This window comes from Cervus canadensis, chromosome 9 (assembly GCF_019320065.1).
Source record: "Cervus canadensis isolate Bull #8, Minnesota chromosome 9, ASM1932006v1, whole genome shotgun sequence".
NCBI classification, from domain to species: Eukaryota; Metazoa; Chordata; class Mammalia; order Artiodactyla; family Cervidae; genus Cervus; species Cervus canadensis.
In genome coordinates, this window is record NC_057394.1 from 35,718,475 (window position 1) to 35,732,971 (window position 14,497).

Consider the following 14,497-nt stretch of genomic DNA (forward strand, 5'->3'; position numbering starts at 1 on the left):
CAGCCAGTTCTTTATCACTAGTGCCACCTATCTAAAACTAAACTCTCCATCTTAGAGTTACGCAACTTTACTATGGTCCTGTTGTATGCCTAGTCATTCAGTCATGTCTGACTCTTTGTGACCCTTTGGACTGTAACCCTCCAGTCTCCTCTGTCCTCCAATTATAAGTAACTCATATCAAAATACCCAGTTATCTGATCCAGAGGAGAGGAAGCTCTTTGAGATTTTCTTTGCCTCTCTTCACTTGATACATCAACTCTAAAAGTGGTTCCTCTTTTCCTTCTGGTTCTACTGCTCCTCAAAAATATATGTGGCATCTGTGTACTTTGCCGCACTTCAACTGCTGCTGCTCTTTCATCTTATCTGCTTCCTCTTTTGTTTTTAATCATCCATTCTCTCATAATCATTCAATTACTCTTGTCTCACACTTATTTTATACACTTTAAAATCAGTACCCATTATATTTAGGATAAGATCCCAAATTATAAACCTGTCCTAGCAATGTTCTACATGATCATATCCCCACCTTGCTCTCCAACTTAATCTCATTACTTTTGATTATTATATTCTAGTCATGTTGTCTTTGAAATTTTTCAAATGTGTCAAGTTCTTTCATGCATCAATGTCTTCATGCCTTATTTCCTCTATATGAAATACCTTTCCTTCCACTTGCTCCTGGCAAATGCCTTCTTATTCCTCAGGTATTAGCTTCCAGTTCACTTCTTGAGAAAATCTTTATCATACCTTCCAATAATGAATTTAATTAAATTGCTTCTATTTTCATATAGACAATTATAATTCATTAATAATTAATAGCATATTTAAGTTTGCTTGTTTGCTTTGTTCACACTTGCCTCTTGGATAGATTTTAAAATTCTAGGAGACCCAGGCTCTGTTTTAAACATTATGCATTTAATATCTAGCAAGCCCTAGCATTCTACAATAGAGTAATTATTAAGTATTGTTGAATAAACATATCCAAATTATTTCTGTACCATGGTAAGCCTGTTTTCCCAAACTCAGTAATAAGTTGATATGAGCATTACTACAACAACAGTTATTGTAAGAAGAGGCAGTTGCAATTTTCTCATCCCCATCTCTTATCTTCCTTGCTCCAATACCAGAATTGACACTTTCACTGATATCTAGTTACAAATCTTTATGTAAACCACTTCTTGGTGGCTTTCTTCAGCAGAAATTTATGTAAATATTGTGCAAAATTTTGCAGATATTTATAAGTTCTAGTTCAAGTTATACCCATACCCTGATACACCTATAGAGATGTGAGTGGGAATACTCAGTAAATATGCAGTTATTTGAATTAAGCTGACTCCTTTTGTTTGCTACTATTTTAAAGACATTAAGACAAATACTATTCAAAATAACACTTGTTAATAGAGTTCACTTCAATTTAGGAAAGGCATACGTACTTCATTTGCTGATAAAGTTCATTTCCTTTAGAAAAGGGACAATGCTATTAAAACATTAGCCTGTGAAAGCAGGTTTGAAAAGAGACAAATAAGCTAAAGAAAGGTTCATTTAGAAAGAAAGGCCAATACACAACTGAAAAGGAAAGCAAATATCTAATCCAGAGCAAGCCCAGAGTGACACTAAAGACATCAGAGAAGGGGAATGAAAAAGTGCTATAAATGAATTTTAAAACTTCTAAAATACTCATTAGCTTAAAGTTCACTTCTTGAGATAACCTTTTCCATATCTCCAAATCTGAATTAAGTTGCTTCTGTTTTCATATAGACCATTATTATTTCATTAATAAAACAATAATTAGTAGCATATTTAAGTGTTTTTTTTTAAGAGAGGATTTCAATGTTTAGGGAAATCCAGTATGAAGCATCATAGAGAAAGCAACACAGATAGTCAACTCTGAGACTTAGAGACAGTCTTCTCCATGGTGTTTAGTGGAGTTCTGATTAGGTCATACCTGTGAAGAAACTTCCGGTAGCTAGAGAAAAGAATCCTATGAAAGAGCTTGAAAAAATAGTACTCAGACTGGACAAGAATAGGATTCAAACTGTTCTCAATGAGATTTTTAAAAATAAATTTATTTATTTTTTAATTGAAGAATAATTGCTTTACAGAATTTTGTTGTTTTCTGTCAAACTTCAGAATGAATCAGCCATAGGTATACATCTTGAATTCATGGATCATCAGTTAAAATACAAAGAAATATCTTGTCTTAGTAGTGGGAAAAAAAAATGTTCAACTAAATTAAATACTAGCCTACATAACAGAGCTTAAGACCTGAAAGGATCAAACTGTGTCTAACAAACTTGATGATGTCCCAATATAAAGCTCATAAATATTGCTGGAAATATTTTAAAAAATCATTCAAGAAGAGTAAATCACAATGTCTCATATTTAATCAGAAATTACTGGGCATTCAAATAAGCAAAAAATAAAACCATAGTCAGAAGTAAAATCAATCATTTGAAACTGACCCTGAAATGACACATGGGAAAATTAGTAAATAAAGGCATTAAAACAATTTATGACTATATTCCATATGTTCCAGAATCTGGAATATTGACCTTGTTTTATAGAAATATGATAGATATATATGTTTATTTTTAATATGACCCAAGTTAAACTGATTCCCAGAGGAATCAGTGGTAAAGAATTCACCTGCCAAGCAGAAGATGGCAGTTTGATCCCTGGGTCAGGAAGATCCCCTGGAAGAGGAAATGGCAACCCATTTCAGTATCCTTGCCTGGGAAATCCCATGGACAGAGGAGCCCGGTGGATTACAATCCACGAGGTCACAAAAGAGTCAGACCTGACTCAGTGACTAAACAACAAACAAAAAATTAAACTTGTAAAGATGAAAATGGCAGTGTCTGACATAGAAACTTCACTGGGTAAGATGAATGAGACATTAGAATTGCAGAAAAGATTATTAATGAGCTTAAAGACATAGCAATAGAAACTATCTAAAATGAAACCCAGTGAGGAAAATCTAAAAAAAATACGAACAGAAAATCAATAAAATGTGGAATTTAAATATATATGCACCTAGAGTCTCAAAAGGAGAAGAGAAAGAATGGGGGAGAAAATTTAGTCAAAGAAATAAAGATATAAAGGTCTTCTAAATTCAATTAAATTTGTAAATATGTAGATCCAAAAATCTCTATGAACCTCAAGCACAGGAAATATGAAGAAATTATATACCAAGGTACACCAATATCAAGTTGCTTAAGACTGGTGATAAAGAGAAAAAAATTCGAAAACAGTGACAGAAAATAAATAGTAGGTACAGTAGGTAAAATATGGTAACAGCAAATTTTTGTTTTGGAAACAGAGAGGTAGTATGCTTTATTGTATACAAAATCCCTGGAAACATGAAATTCCATATCTAGGATAAAGATTTTTCAGAAACAAAGGTGAAATACTCATTGAAACATACAAATGCTGGAAGAATTCATCACCAACAGAAATGTGATACAAGAAATGCTGAAGAAAGTCTTTCACAGCAAAAAGAAAATTTATACCAGATAGAAATAAGGATCTACATGAAAAGTAAAAGTAATGCAGTGGTAAAGAATCTGCCTGCCAATGGAGTTGATGCAAGAGAGGTGGGTGAGATCCCTGGGTTGGGAAGGTCCCCTGGAGCAAGAAAATGGCAAACTGCTCCAGTATTCTTGCTGGAAAATTCCATGGACAGAGGAGCCTGGTTTGCAAAGTTGAACTTGACTGAGCAAGTGGGCACACACAATGGTGTCAAAACAAGGAAACTGATCAATTGGATAGTATAGAAAAATGGAGAAATGGAGTCACATATTTATGTACAGTTGATTTTGAGCAAGGATACAAAGGAAATACAATGGAAGAAAGGATAGTCTTTCAACAAATGGAATAAAACAATTGTATATCCATATGCAAAAATAAAAATAAATTAACTTATATCTTGTGCTGTATACTAAAACAAAGGTCAAATGGGTCATGTACTGAAAATCTAATTTTGTAAAACTTTTTGAAGAAAACAGGGGAGAGTTTCTTACCTCAGCTTAAGCAAATGTTGCTTAGAAACAGCACCAACAGCACAATCTATAAATTAAAAACATACCACTAAATTAGATATCATGAAAATTAAGAACTCCACTCTTTTCAAGACTCTATTCAGAGATTCAAAAGATATATTTCATACTTGGAGAAGATATTTGCAAATCACATGTCTATAAAAGGGTCTGCATCCAAAATATAAAAAGAACTTTCAAAACTTACTAGTAAGAAAACAACCCAATTATGAAATGGACAGTTTACATATAGATACTTCACCCATGAAGATATATCAATGACAATAAAAGCACATGCTCAATATCTTTGGCCATTAGGAAAATTCAAATGTAAACCACTATAAGATACTACCATGCATTGGCTAGAATGTCTGAGCAAAAGAGCCAGAACAATAACCCTTGCTTCCAAAAAAGAACACACTGTGCATAATTCTATTTATATTAAATTCTAGAAAATATATGATAAACCACAGTGACAGAAAGCAGATCATTAGTGATAGGGAGGGTGGGAGTTTTAGGCAAAGAGATAGCAAAGGGGAGTGAAGAATTGGAGGGAAGTGATATTCATATATTAATTATCTTGATTGTAGTGACAGTTTGCCAATGTATTTATCTGCCAAAATATTTCAACTTGTACACCTCTAACATGTATTTTATTGCAACTTTATAGTATGTACTTAATGAAATTGTTTAAAGGAGCAAAATATAAAATGTTCATAGTGTAATTCCATTTATATAAAAATGCCACACAGGCTAACCACAGATAATCAGACAAAACAAGACTGAAATAAAAATATGCTTAATTTTTAATGAGGGAAGTTTCTTTATTACATTGTCATTAAAGTATTTGTAAAGGACACATGCAATTTTAATCTTCAGAAAAGGTAAATTTTTATTTTGTAGGTAAAATAATGCCAAGTTTTAACTGTGAAAATAACTTTCCCCCAAGTTTAAAGCACAACTAACTTTACTCAAGTTCAAAATACATCTTTTCTTCTCTTTCTTGCCTTCCTTAAAAATTGAAAGTCAACAGTAATCTACACTTTGCAAAGTCAGACAGGCAAAGAATGCTAAAACTAGACATTTTCTGTTAGATATCAGAAAGCAAATAAAACTCTGGTTATGAAACAATAACTCAATATTCTTAAGAGTATGCTTGCTGCTTTACAATGGAAAGAAATATGTTCCTCTCTTGACCTCCAAGGGTTCTGACAAATTAAGATTCTCCTTGTATAGAAAGATCTACAAGAAAAGGAAACTAGTCAAAGGAGACTAATTAGACAGGCAAAAATAAAAGAAAATGAGAAAACAAGAGGAGGCAGTAGAAGAGGCAGTGATGGCTGGAAACTTGGAAACGGAAAACAGTATAGAGCTACAGGGAACACAGGACTGACTGACAACTGCCTATTTCACATCTCTTCCGTCCTTGCCTACCCTTCTCCCCTGAGTGCCACTAGGATAGGATTTAAAACCTATGTCTCTTACAGATTTAGAAAACGAACTTATGGTTGCTGTGGGAAAGGGATAGTCAGGGAGTTTGGCATGATCATGCACACACTGCTGTGTTTAAAATGGATAACTCACAAGGACCTACTACATAGCAGGTGGAACTCTGGTCAATGTTATGTGGGAGCCTGAATGGGAGAGGGGTTTGGGGAAGGATGGACATATGTATATGGACGGCTGAGTCCCTTTGCTGTTGGCCTGAAGTTATCACAACATTTTTAATTGGCTATACCCCAATTAGAAAAAAAAAAAAAGTCCAAAAAACAACAAAAAAAATAAAACTGTTTCTTCCTACAGTTCTATATTGCAACTTTATTTTGACATTTCCTTTTTTTCTTAACTTGTTTCACATCTTTCTACATATTTGATTCTCCTACCATATATTTAATTTTTCTAAGAGCAAGGATCATGTCTTTTCCTTCTTTGTAACTTATACTCCTTGCCTCCTATTTTTTTTCTTTTTTGAAAAATATTTCATTTATTTATTTTTTGGCTATGCTGGGTCTTTGTTGCTGTGCATAGGCTTTCTGTTGTTGCAGGGCACCAACTTCTCATTGTGCTGGCTTCTCTTGTTGCAGAGCACAGGCTCTAGGGTACATGGGCCTCGGTAGTTGCAACGCTTGGGCTCAATAGTTGCAGCTCTGGGGCTCTGGAGTGCAGGCTCTGTAGTCATAGTTCACAGACCCAGTTGCTCCATGGTATGTGGAATCCTCCCTCATCAAGGATCGAACCAGCATCCCCAGAATTGCAAGGTGAATTCTAAACCACTAGACTATCGAGGAAGCGACCCCCCCCCACACCCCAATTTTCTTGGATGAACACTTGGAAAAGTGTCTTTCAAATAGTTGGACTGATTAACGGACATTCATATCAAGATAAACTTTCTGTGAGTTCTATATAATGGGCCTTCCATTTCTCTGCACCATCTAAGCTTTCCAGTCTCAAATGCAAAAGAGGGGTAGGTACACCAAACACAGTATTAGTGTGTTAAAAGCTAGGGTTATCTCTGCCTTTCAGAGCTTCACAGTCCTCACATTCACAAAGACCCAAGGATATTCCCAATGTTCTGCTTAAAAAGTAGTGAAAAGTAAAATATATTTTATCTTTTGTAACAAAAATGTTTAAATGTATAATTTGGAGATTTCACTTGTGTGAACTAACTCACAGAAGAGGCAACAGTGTCAAGAAACTTGAACACTTAAGAGATAGAGACAGAAGAAATATGTGGTTCAGATAATGCTTAACAATTGAGGCATTATTATTGATACATTCTTTTAGAAACAGAGATCCAATTGTTAAGATTCAGTTGGAAGGATGTTCATTTTGGATTTATCCTTCAATACCAGTTCTTGTTAGCTCAGGAAGAATTCAATGTTAGAATCCTTTGTGTTTGTGTTTGCTGTAAGCTCTGGGAACTCTTTCATATGTCTGTGTGTCAACAGGGCATAGTATGAGGCATCCATAATCTTCTATTTTATCAATCTAGACATTCAAATGGAGGCCATATGGTTTGTGTCTCTAGCAGCTAACACAAAATAAGACATTTAATTTGGTCACAATTTATATCCTCTCTACACTGATGTCATTCCTATTTAGTGCTGACTATGCTCTTGGTGAAATAGAAAACCCTATTATTGGTGGATAAATGCCTTCCCTAGCTTGGCATTCATGTGTTTAGAAGACACAAAAAAGAACATATCTCAGAAAACAAAACTTATACTTTGGGAGACAATTTGTATCACATTTCAATTAATGTTTGAAACATAGCTATAGTGTATCATTACTTACTTGAGATTTTCTTCCCATTATAATTGGAAATTTATAAAAAGTAGAATGATTCATTCCAATTTAAAATATCACTAAATAAATGTGGAAAAACATTTTAGTTCAGTTGTTCTGCTAAAAACTTATCCATTATAAGATATTCAGCAAATAAGTTGAGATTGATTCTGAATGTTGTTTACAGAGTCCTACTTAAGGCCCTTCATTATGACACATAGTCAAGGATGCCTTTTGATATTTTGCCTGTTATATAAAAGATTAAGTTGGCAAGGGAAACTGTCTGAAATTATTTGGGGGTAACTGGAATAACTAGATTCATATCATGAAGTGATACAAGCTTCTGGAGTTGGAAAAGTTATACTAATTAGGGATAAGAAGGAAGTAGGGATAAATGGAAGTCCAAAATAAGAATTAAATTACTGAAAGAATGAAAATGTTCAGAAGTTAGAAATGATGTAAAATTTAATATGCAGAAGATTTTGAACAAATCAAAGACAAAACCACAATCAAAATTTAGCTTGATGAAAGAGAAATGATCTTACTTTTGTTGAAATATACCTACAGAAGTATTTTAAGAAACAAATATATCACTTGATTTATATTTCCTAAACAGTGAGCCCATTGTTACTTATAAGGATAAATATCAGTAATATGAATCTTGTAGAAAAACTTTTTGTTAAAGATATCCAATAAGACCTTTAAATATTAATCTTTAAATGAAAAATGAGGAGAAATGCACTAGTCCCACTTTTGTCTATTGATTAAAAGGTAGAAGTTTATTGCATTCAAGGCAAAGCATTTATCACAGTCTACTCTGCATTAAACTGTCTATGCCTCAATAAACTAAAGGGCAAAGGATAGGTTTTGGGCATCTTGTGTCCCCACAGTTCCTTGCATCTGTGTAGGATAAGGTCCTTTATTGTGTCTTGTGTGTAATACGCTGCTGCCCAGTCTACTAACTGGCTCAATTTGTTTCTTTGGACTTTAGTCAATAAAGTTACAGTGTAAAGAGGTAGAGATAATAGGTGATTCTTGTTATTCTTGGTAGCAAGAGATGCTGTGGGTTTAGTCTCTGGGTCAGGAAGATCCCCTGGAAAAGGAAATGGCAACCCATTCCAGTATTCCTGCCTGGAAAGTTCCATGGACAGAAGAGCCTGGTGGGCTCCAGTCCATGGAGTCAGAGTCAGACACGACTGAGCACATGCACTTACATACACATTCCTGGTAGCTAATGCTCCAGGAAGTTGTTGAAAACACCAAATTAGTGAATACTGAACCAGAACAATAGGATTAGGTTCCTGCAAGTCTCTGATAACAATAGTTCCATCAACTGAGCAATCCATAACCTTGTTTTAAATGCATGACTGTTGAAAGACACTTTGTTAACATTGAACTCATGACCAACAGCACCATAATTCATGACTGAGCAAAGCTTGTCTAACTAGCATACATTTCCTTCCTAAGGCACACCCCAGATTAGGAACACTTAGGCGGTGAGTCAGCATTACTCTTGGGTCATTTTAAAAAGCAAAATCATCAACAAAAATGAGGAGGGAAAAGTAGCAATAAATTGTGTAAAGGACATTTGTTTATAGTATGAGAATTGAAATGGGAAGGAAGAGTGTCTCTTGTTCAAAATCAGGTCAGAATGCAAGTCGACAACTGAAATTTTCAGCACCATGGGTATTGATTTTAGAGTTACAAATATAAATTTTAGCATTTAGGCAAATTCTCATATTTGGGATCTGTGAATAATCGGGAAGCTTTGGATGAGAGAAAAGGAACATAGACGGACCACGGAACAAAGCTGATCCAGTTTAGCATCTAAGTCTAAATTCACCTGCACATTCATTTCCCCACTCAGCTCAAGTGTTACTTTATCAGGTTGGGGAATTTGTGGTCTACTCATGGTTTCCAGCAAAAGTTCAAAAATAAATGGATTTCTGGATCTGCTACCTGCTGCTCTGCCGTGAATTATAATTCTTACCTGAGAAAGGAGTTGACTTTTACTTATAACTGAACACATTGCTAGTTGCTTGTTCTTTTGCTAATTCATTTTTACCAACAGGACTCTGATTTGTTGGGTGAAGACAGAAATATGCTCAATAAAAATAAAAACAAAAAGACCCATGACATCCCCAGATCCCCTTCTAGATACGATGGTTAAATAAGCAAGATCTGATCAATGAGAAGCAAGTCAAAGTTCACTTGGTCTTTAGGGAAAGACTTCCTCTTGGCTTCCCTGGGGGCTCAGTGGTAAAGAATCTGCCTGTAATGCAGGAGATTCAGGCTCTGCGTCAATCCCTTGGAGAAGGAAACGGCAACCCACTCCAGTGATCTCCCATGGACAGAGGAACCTGGCAGGCTACAGTTCATGGGGCGCAAAGAATAGGACAGGACTTAGCCACTGGGCAAACAAAGGATTCAGTCTGAAACAAAGATACAAGGGCCGAAGCATCAGTAACCATGCAACTGAATGAACTTGATTTGGAATAGCAAGTCCTCATCAAGCTTAGGGGAATAGAAAAATAAAAGAGCCTAGATTTCTGTTTTTATAATGGAAGTTTGATACCAGCCTTGCCTCTAGATTTCCCACCAGAAGGAAATAAAGCGGATTATTTCCAAGGTTGGTTTGATTGTTTTTGCAGCTCTATACTCACTGATGTCAACTTTCCATATGCTTTTCTTGCTGTTTGATAATTTCATTTGCAAGATTTTATTTTTTGGTTATTATTATTTCAAAGCTTCTTTACTTCCTAGTTTTCAGTTTGTTTGATCCACTTGCTAAGAATTGCACTTGCAGAGGCTCTGATTCACTTGGGGGTACATGTTGGCCATTTCTGGGTTCCCGAGCTCTTGAGATTAAAAACAAACAAACAACAACAACAATAATCCTGTTCCTCCTCTGTTGGAGGCTAAACCACTCATGTGATTTTCTCCAATTTGTACTCTGGTATTGGAAAGGCATTTTTCCTCTAACACTACTTAACATGTTGCTTCCTAGTTGCTCTGTCTTAATGAAAGTGTTTGAATAGATTAAAATGTCATAGCCTTTCTCGAGATCTTTTTTCCTCTAGAAGTTTAATCTGCATTCTATCTGATACCACACACCCCAGCAAGCAAACAGGTACTTTCTATGTATTCCTTTATCTCTCCTTCAGAAAACCTTTTGAGATAAGTATTATGGCTAGTCACATTTTCAGATGACAAAATGAAAGCCCAGAGAAGTTAAGTAATTTGTGGAAAATCACCAAAACAGAAATGGATGTAACTTACATTTGAAGTTGGCTCTCTTCAGCCCACTCCCAAGTGTTATGTAAATGATTTAAAAATAAATCTGAAAACACTGTTTCAAAATTGTGCTCTTGCAGTGGGATGCTGCCCCTGGCCTCAGAAGGTCATAGACAACCTCATGATTTTGACGCTCAACTTAAAACACATGTTAAAATAGATGGCTAAAAGTTTTTAGGTGGAAAAGAAAGTTGTAAGAGTTTAAAGGAGAAACACAAGTATTCTTATTTGTAAAAGAAGTCTAGGCAAATTCTAGCCAGTACACTGGTCCCCACGCTTCTTCCCCATACACCACTGCAAAGGTATTTTTTAGATAAAGGGAACGCAGTCCTCTAACAGTATCATAGCTGCTTGACAGCACGCATTATCTTTTTGTTACAAGGTTAATAATTCTAGTTCCTTTACCTCTCTATTTGGTGCATGCTCGCTTGGTCATGTCCGACTCTGCAACCTCATGAACTGTAGCTTGCCAGGCTCCTCTGTCCATGGGATTTTTCAGGCAAGAATACTGGAGTGGGTTACCATTTCCTCCTTCAGGGGATCTTCCTGACCCAGGGATCAAACCCACATTTCCTGCGACTCCTGCACTGGCAGGCAGATTCTTTACCGTTGAGACACCAGGGAAACCCACCCCTCTATACAGGACTTTTAAAAGCAAAAATGCTTGTATCTCTCCTTTAATTTTTTAAAGTTCTACTGAGGCACAGTTAATTTACAATGTGTGTTAATTTCTGTTATACAGCAATGTGACTCGGTTATGGTCTTTTTCACATTCTTTTTAATTATGGTTTTTGCAAGATACTGAATATAGTTCCCTGTGCTATACAGTAGGACCTTGTGTTTATCCATCCTATACATTTGTAGCTCTCATTTAAATTTTTCCTCCATACCTTTCCTGTATCTCTACTCTCCTGCAAAAGTTTAACATTTCTGTTGGCACTTGCATGTACAAAACAATCTTTTCTCTTTTCCCAGTTTCTTCTTACTATTGTCTGCCTTGGATGTTATTTTCCCCTTTGAACTATGAGAACAGAGAGAAATAGAGTACCTAGTTAGAGAGAAGAGAAAGTAAGATGGTGTGTACCATTTGCAGATCCTGAGACAAGTGATTTCTATTTAACATCTAAGTTTATCCTTGCAAGGCTGTTTCCTCCACATCACTATAGTCTGAGCCCAAATATTATCTCTTTAGACAAACTTTCCATGATCCCCACAACTAAATTCACAAACCTTCTCTCTATCTTTCTACTTCTCTATCAGGGCTCTCTTTTATTTTCTTTGCAGCATTCTTTTTTTTTTTCATTCTTTGAAGTTGTCTTACTTACTTGCTACTATCTATGTTTATTTTCTCTTTTCTTACATTAGAAACTAAGCTTGTAGAACAGGAATTGGGTCTGTCTTTTCTGTCACAAGACCCTGGCTCCTAGACTTTGCCTGAAATACAGTATCTTCTCAATGGATATTTATTAAGTAGATAAATGATTAAATAAATAAGAGGGCAAGGAATTTTGTGCAGGTAGAGGCCAGGTCCTCAACAGAACCAAAATGTTCCATAAGGATAAAATCTTGAGCAAGAGAAGAAAGAAGACTGATAAGAAAAACTCAGAAAATATGGATGGAACTGTATTTCTTTCATTCCCTCTGAAGCACTGTACAATGGATTAAACTACTGTAAAGCAGTTAAAATAAATAGGCCTACAACTAGATTAAATGAACAGATAATCTGTCTTACATTTTCTGTATGGTGACCTCTGCTATTTTCTTCTTTTTCAAGATTACTAAACAATTACTAAATTGATAAGGAGAGTGTTCTTGAGACTAACTTTCTGGATAAAGTCAACCATATGCCAAATAATAATTATGAATATCCTAAGGCAAAGCTCATTGCTACTTCATTTACTGTCTGATAAACGTAATTTAGCTGATGAACATTTGTTTGCCCAATGCATATCGCTTGAGACTAATTCTCTCATACTGGGATTTGGATATAATAAATTTATGCACTGTTGTTGTTCAGTCATCCAGTTGTGTCCACTTTGCTATGTCGTGGACTGCAGCATGCCAGGCCTCTCTGTCCCTCACCATCTCTCGAAGTTTGCCCAAGTTCATGTCCATTGCATTGGTGATGCCATCCAGCCATCTCATCCTCTGATGCCCTCTTCTCCTTCTGTCTTCAATCTTTTTCAACATCAAGGACTTTTCCAATGATTCAGCTGTTCACATCAAATGACCAAAATATTGGAACTTCAGCTTCAGCATCAGCCCTTCCAATGAGTATTCAGAGTTGATTTCCCTTAAGATTGACTGGTTTGATCTTGCTGTCCAAGGGACTCTCAGGAGTCTTCTCCAGCAGGACAGTTCGAAGGCATCAATTCTGTAGGGCTCCACCTTCTTTACCGTCTAGCACTCGTAAGTGACCACTGAGAAGACCATAACCTTGACGATATGGACTTTTGTTGGCAGAATAATGTCTCTGCTTTTCAATACACTATCCAGGTTTGCCCCTTCACAGATCACTACCTTATCATGGCAAAGGGGCTTGTGTAACTCAGTGAAGCTATGAGCCAAGCAGTGTAGGGCCACCCAAGATGGACTGGTCATAGCAGAGAGTTCTGACAAAACATGACCCACTGGAGGAGGGAATGGCAAACCACCCCAGTATACTTGCTGTGAGCACCTCATGAGCTGTATAAAAATTTATGCATTATCTAGTATTATTGTTAGACTTCCCTTGTAGCTCAGTCAGTAAAGAATCTACCACCAATGCAGAAGACCCAGGTTCAATTCTTAGGTCAGGAAGATCCCCTGGAGAAGGGAATGGCAACTCACTCTAATATTCTTGCCTGGAGAATTCCATGGAGAGAGGAATCTGGCAGGCTACAGTCCATGGGGAAACAAGAGTCAGATAGGACTTAGCAACTAAACCACCACCACCAGTATTACTGTTATGAGAGGATTTACATTAATATGTCAAATTTTGCTTTAAGATGTGCTTATCTAAGCTTATTGTGTGACAGACTCAGACCTTACATTTTGTCAGTATTTCTTTCTTGAAATATCTGGGATATTTTTGTTACTCATTTGTGCCAGTTTAAAAACAGGAATGTGTGCTACAATAAAGATACTTCACTCTCTCAATTTAAGTTATAGCTCTATTTATGCAGTGCAAGCAAGGGTATAAGAATTATCATATTTTCAATATCTAAGTGACCAATTGGATGTTCAAAAACTTAAGGGCTGTGATTTGTTAGTGACAAAACTAAAAATAATGTATCTGTTTTGTCTGATAATCTTGACGTGGCCCATGCCAAACCATACTCTATGAAAGTGTTAATGTATATAATTCTAAAATTAATCATTCCCATATTACTTTTATAATTTAGGCATTAGAAATTCCCTTTCCTTCCCCTACTGTGTCCACAAGTCTGTTCTTTGTGTCTGCATTTCCATCGCTTCCCTGCAAATAGGTTCATCAGTACCATCTTTTTAGATCCCGTATATGTGCATTAATATATGATATTTGTTCTCTTTCTGACTCACTTCACCATGTAAAATAGACTCTAGGTTCATCCACCTCACTAAAAATGACTCAAATGCATTCCTTTTATGATGCAGGGAGCTCAAGTCCAGTGCTCTGTGACAATCTAGAGGGGTGGGATGGGGTGGGAGGTGGGAGGGTTGTTCCAGAGGAAGGCGACATATGTATACCTCTGGCTGATCATATTGATGTATAGCAGAAACCAACAAAATATTGTAAAGCAATTATCCTCCAATTAAAAATAAATAAAAATTTTTAAAAGTGAAATGAAAAAATAGTGTCCAGAGCAGAAAATTTTAAAAGAAAGCTTCTATATAGACAAAAAAAAAAGGAGAAGAAATTCCCTTTC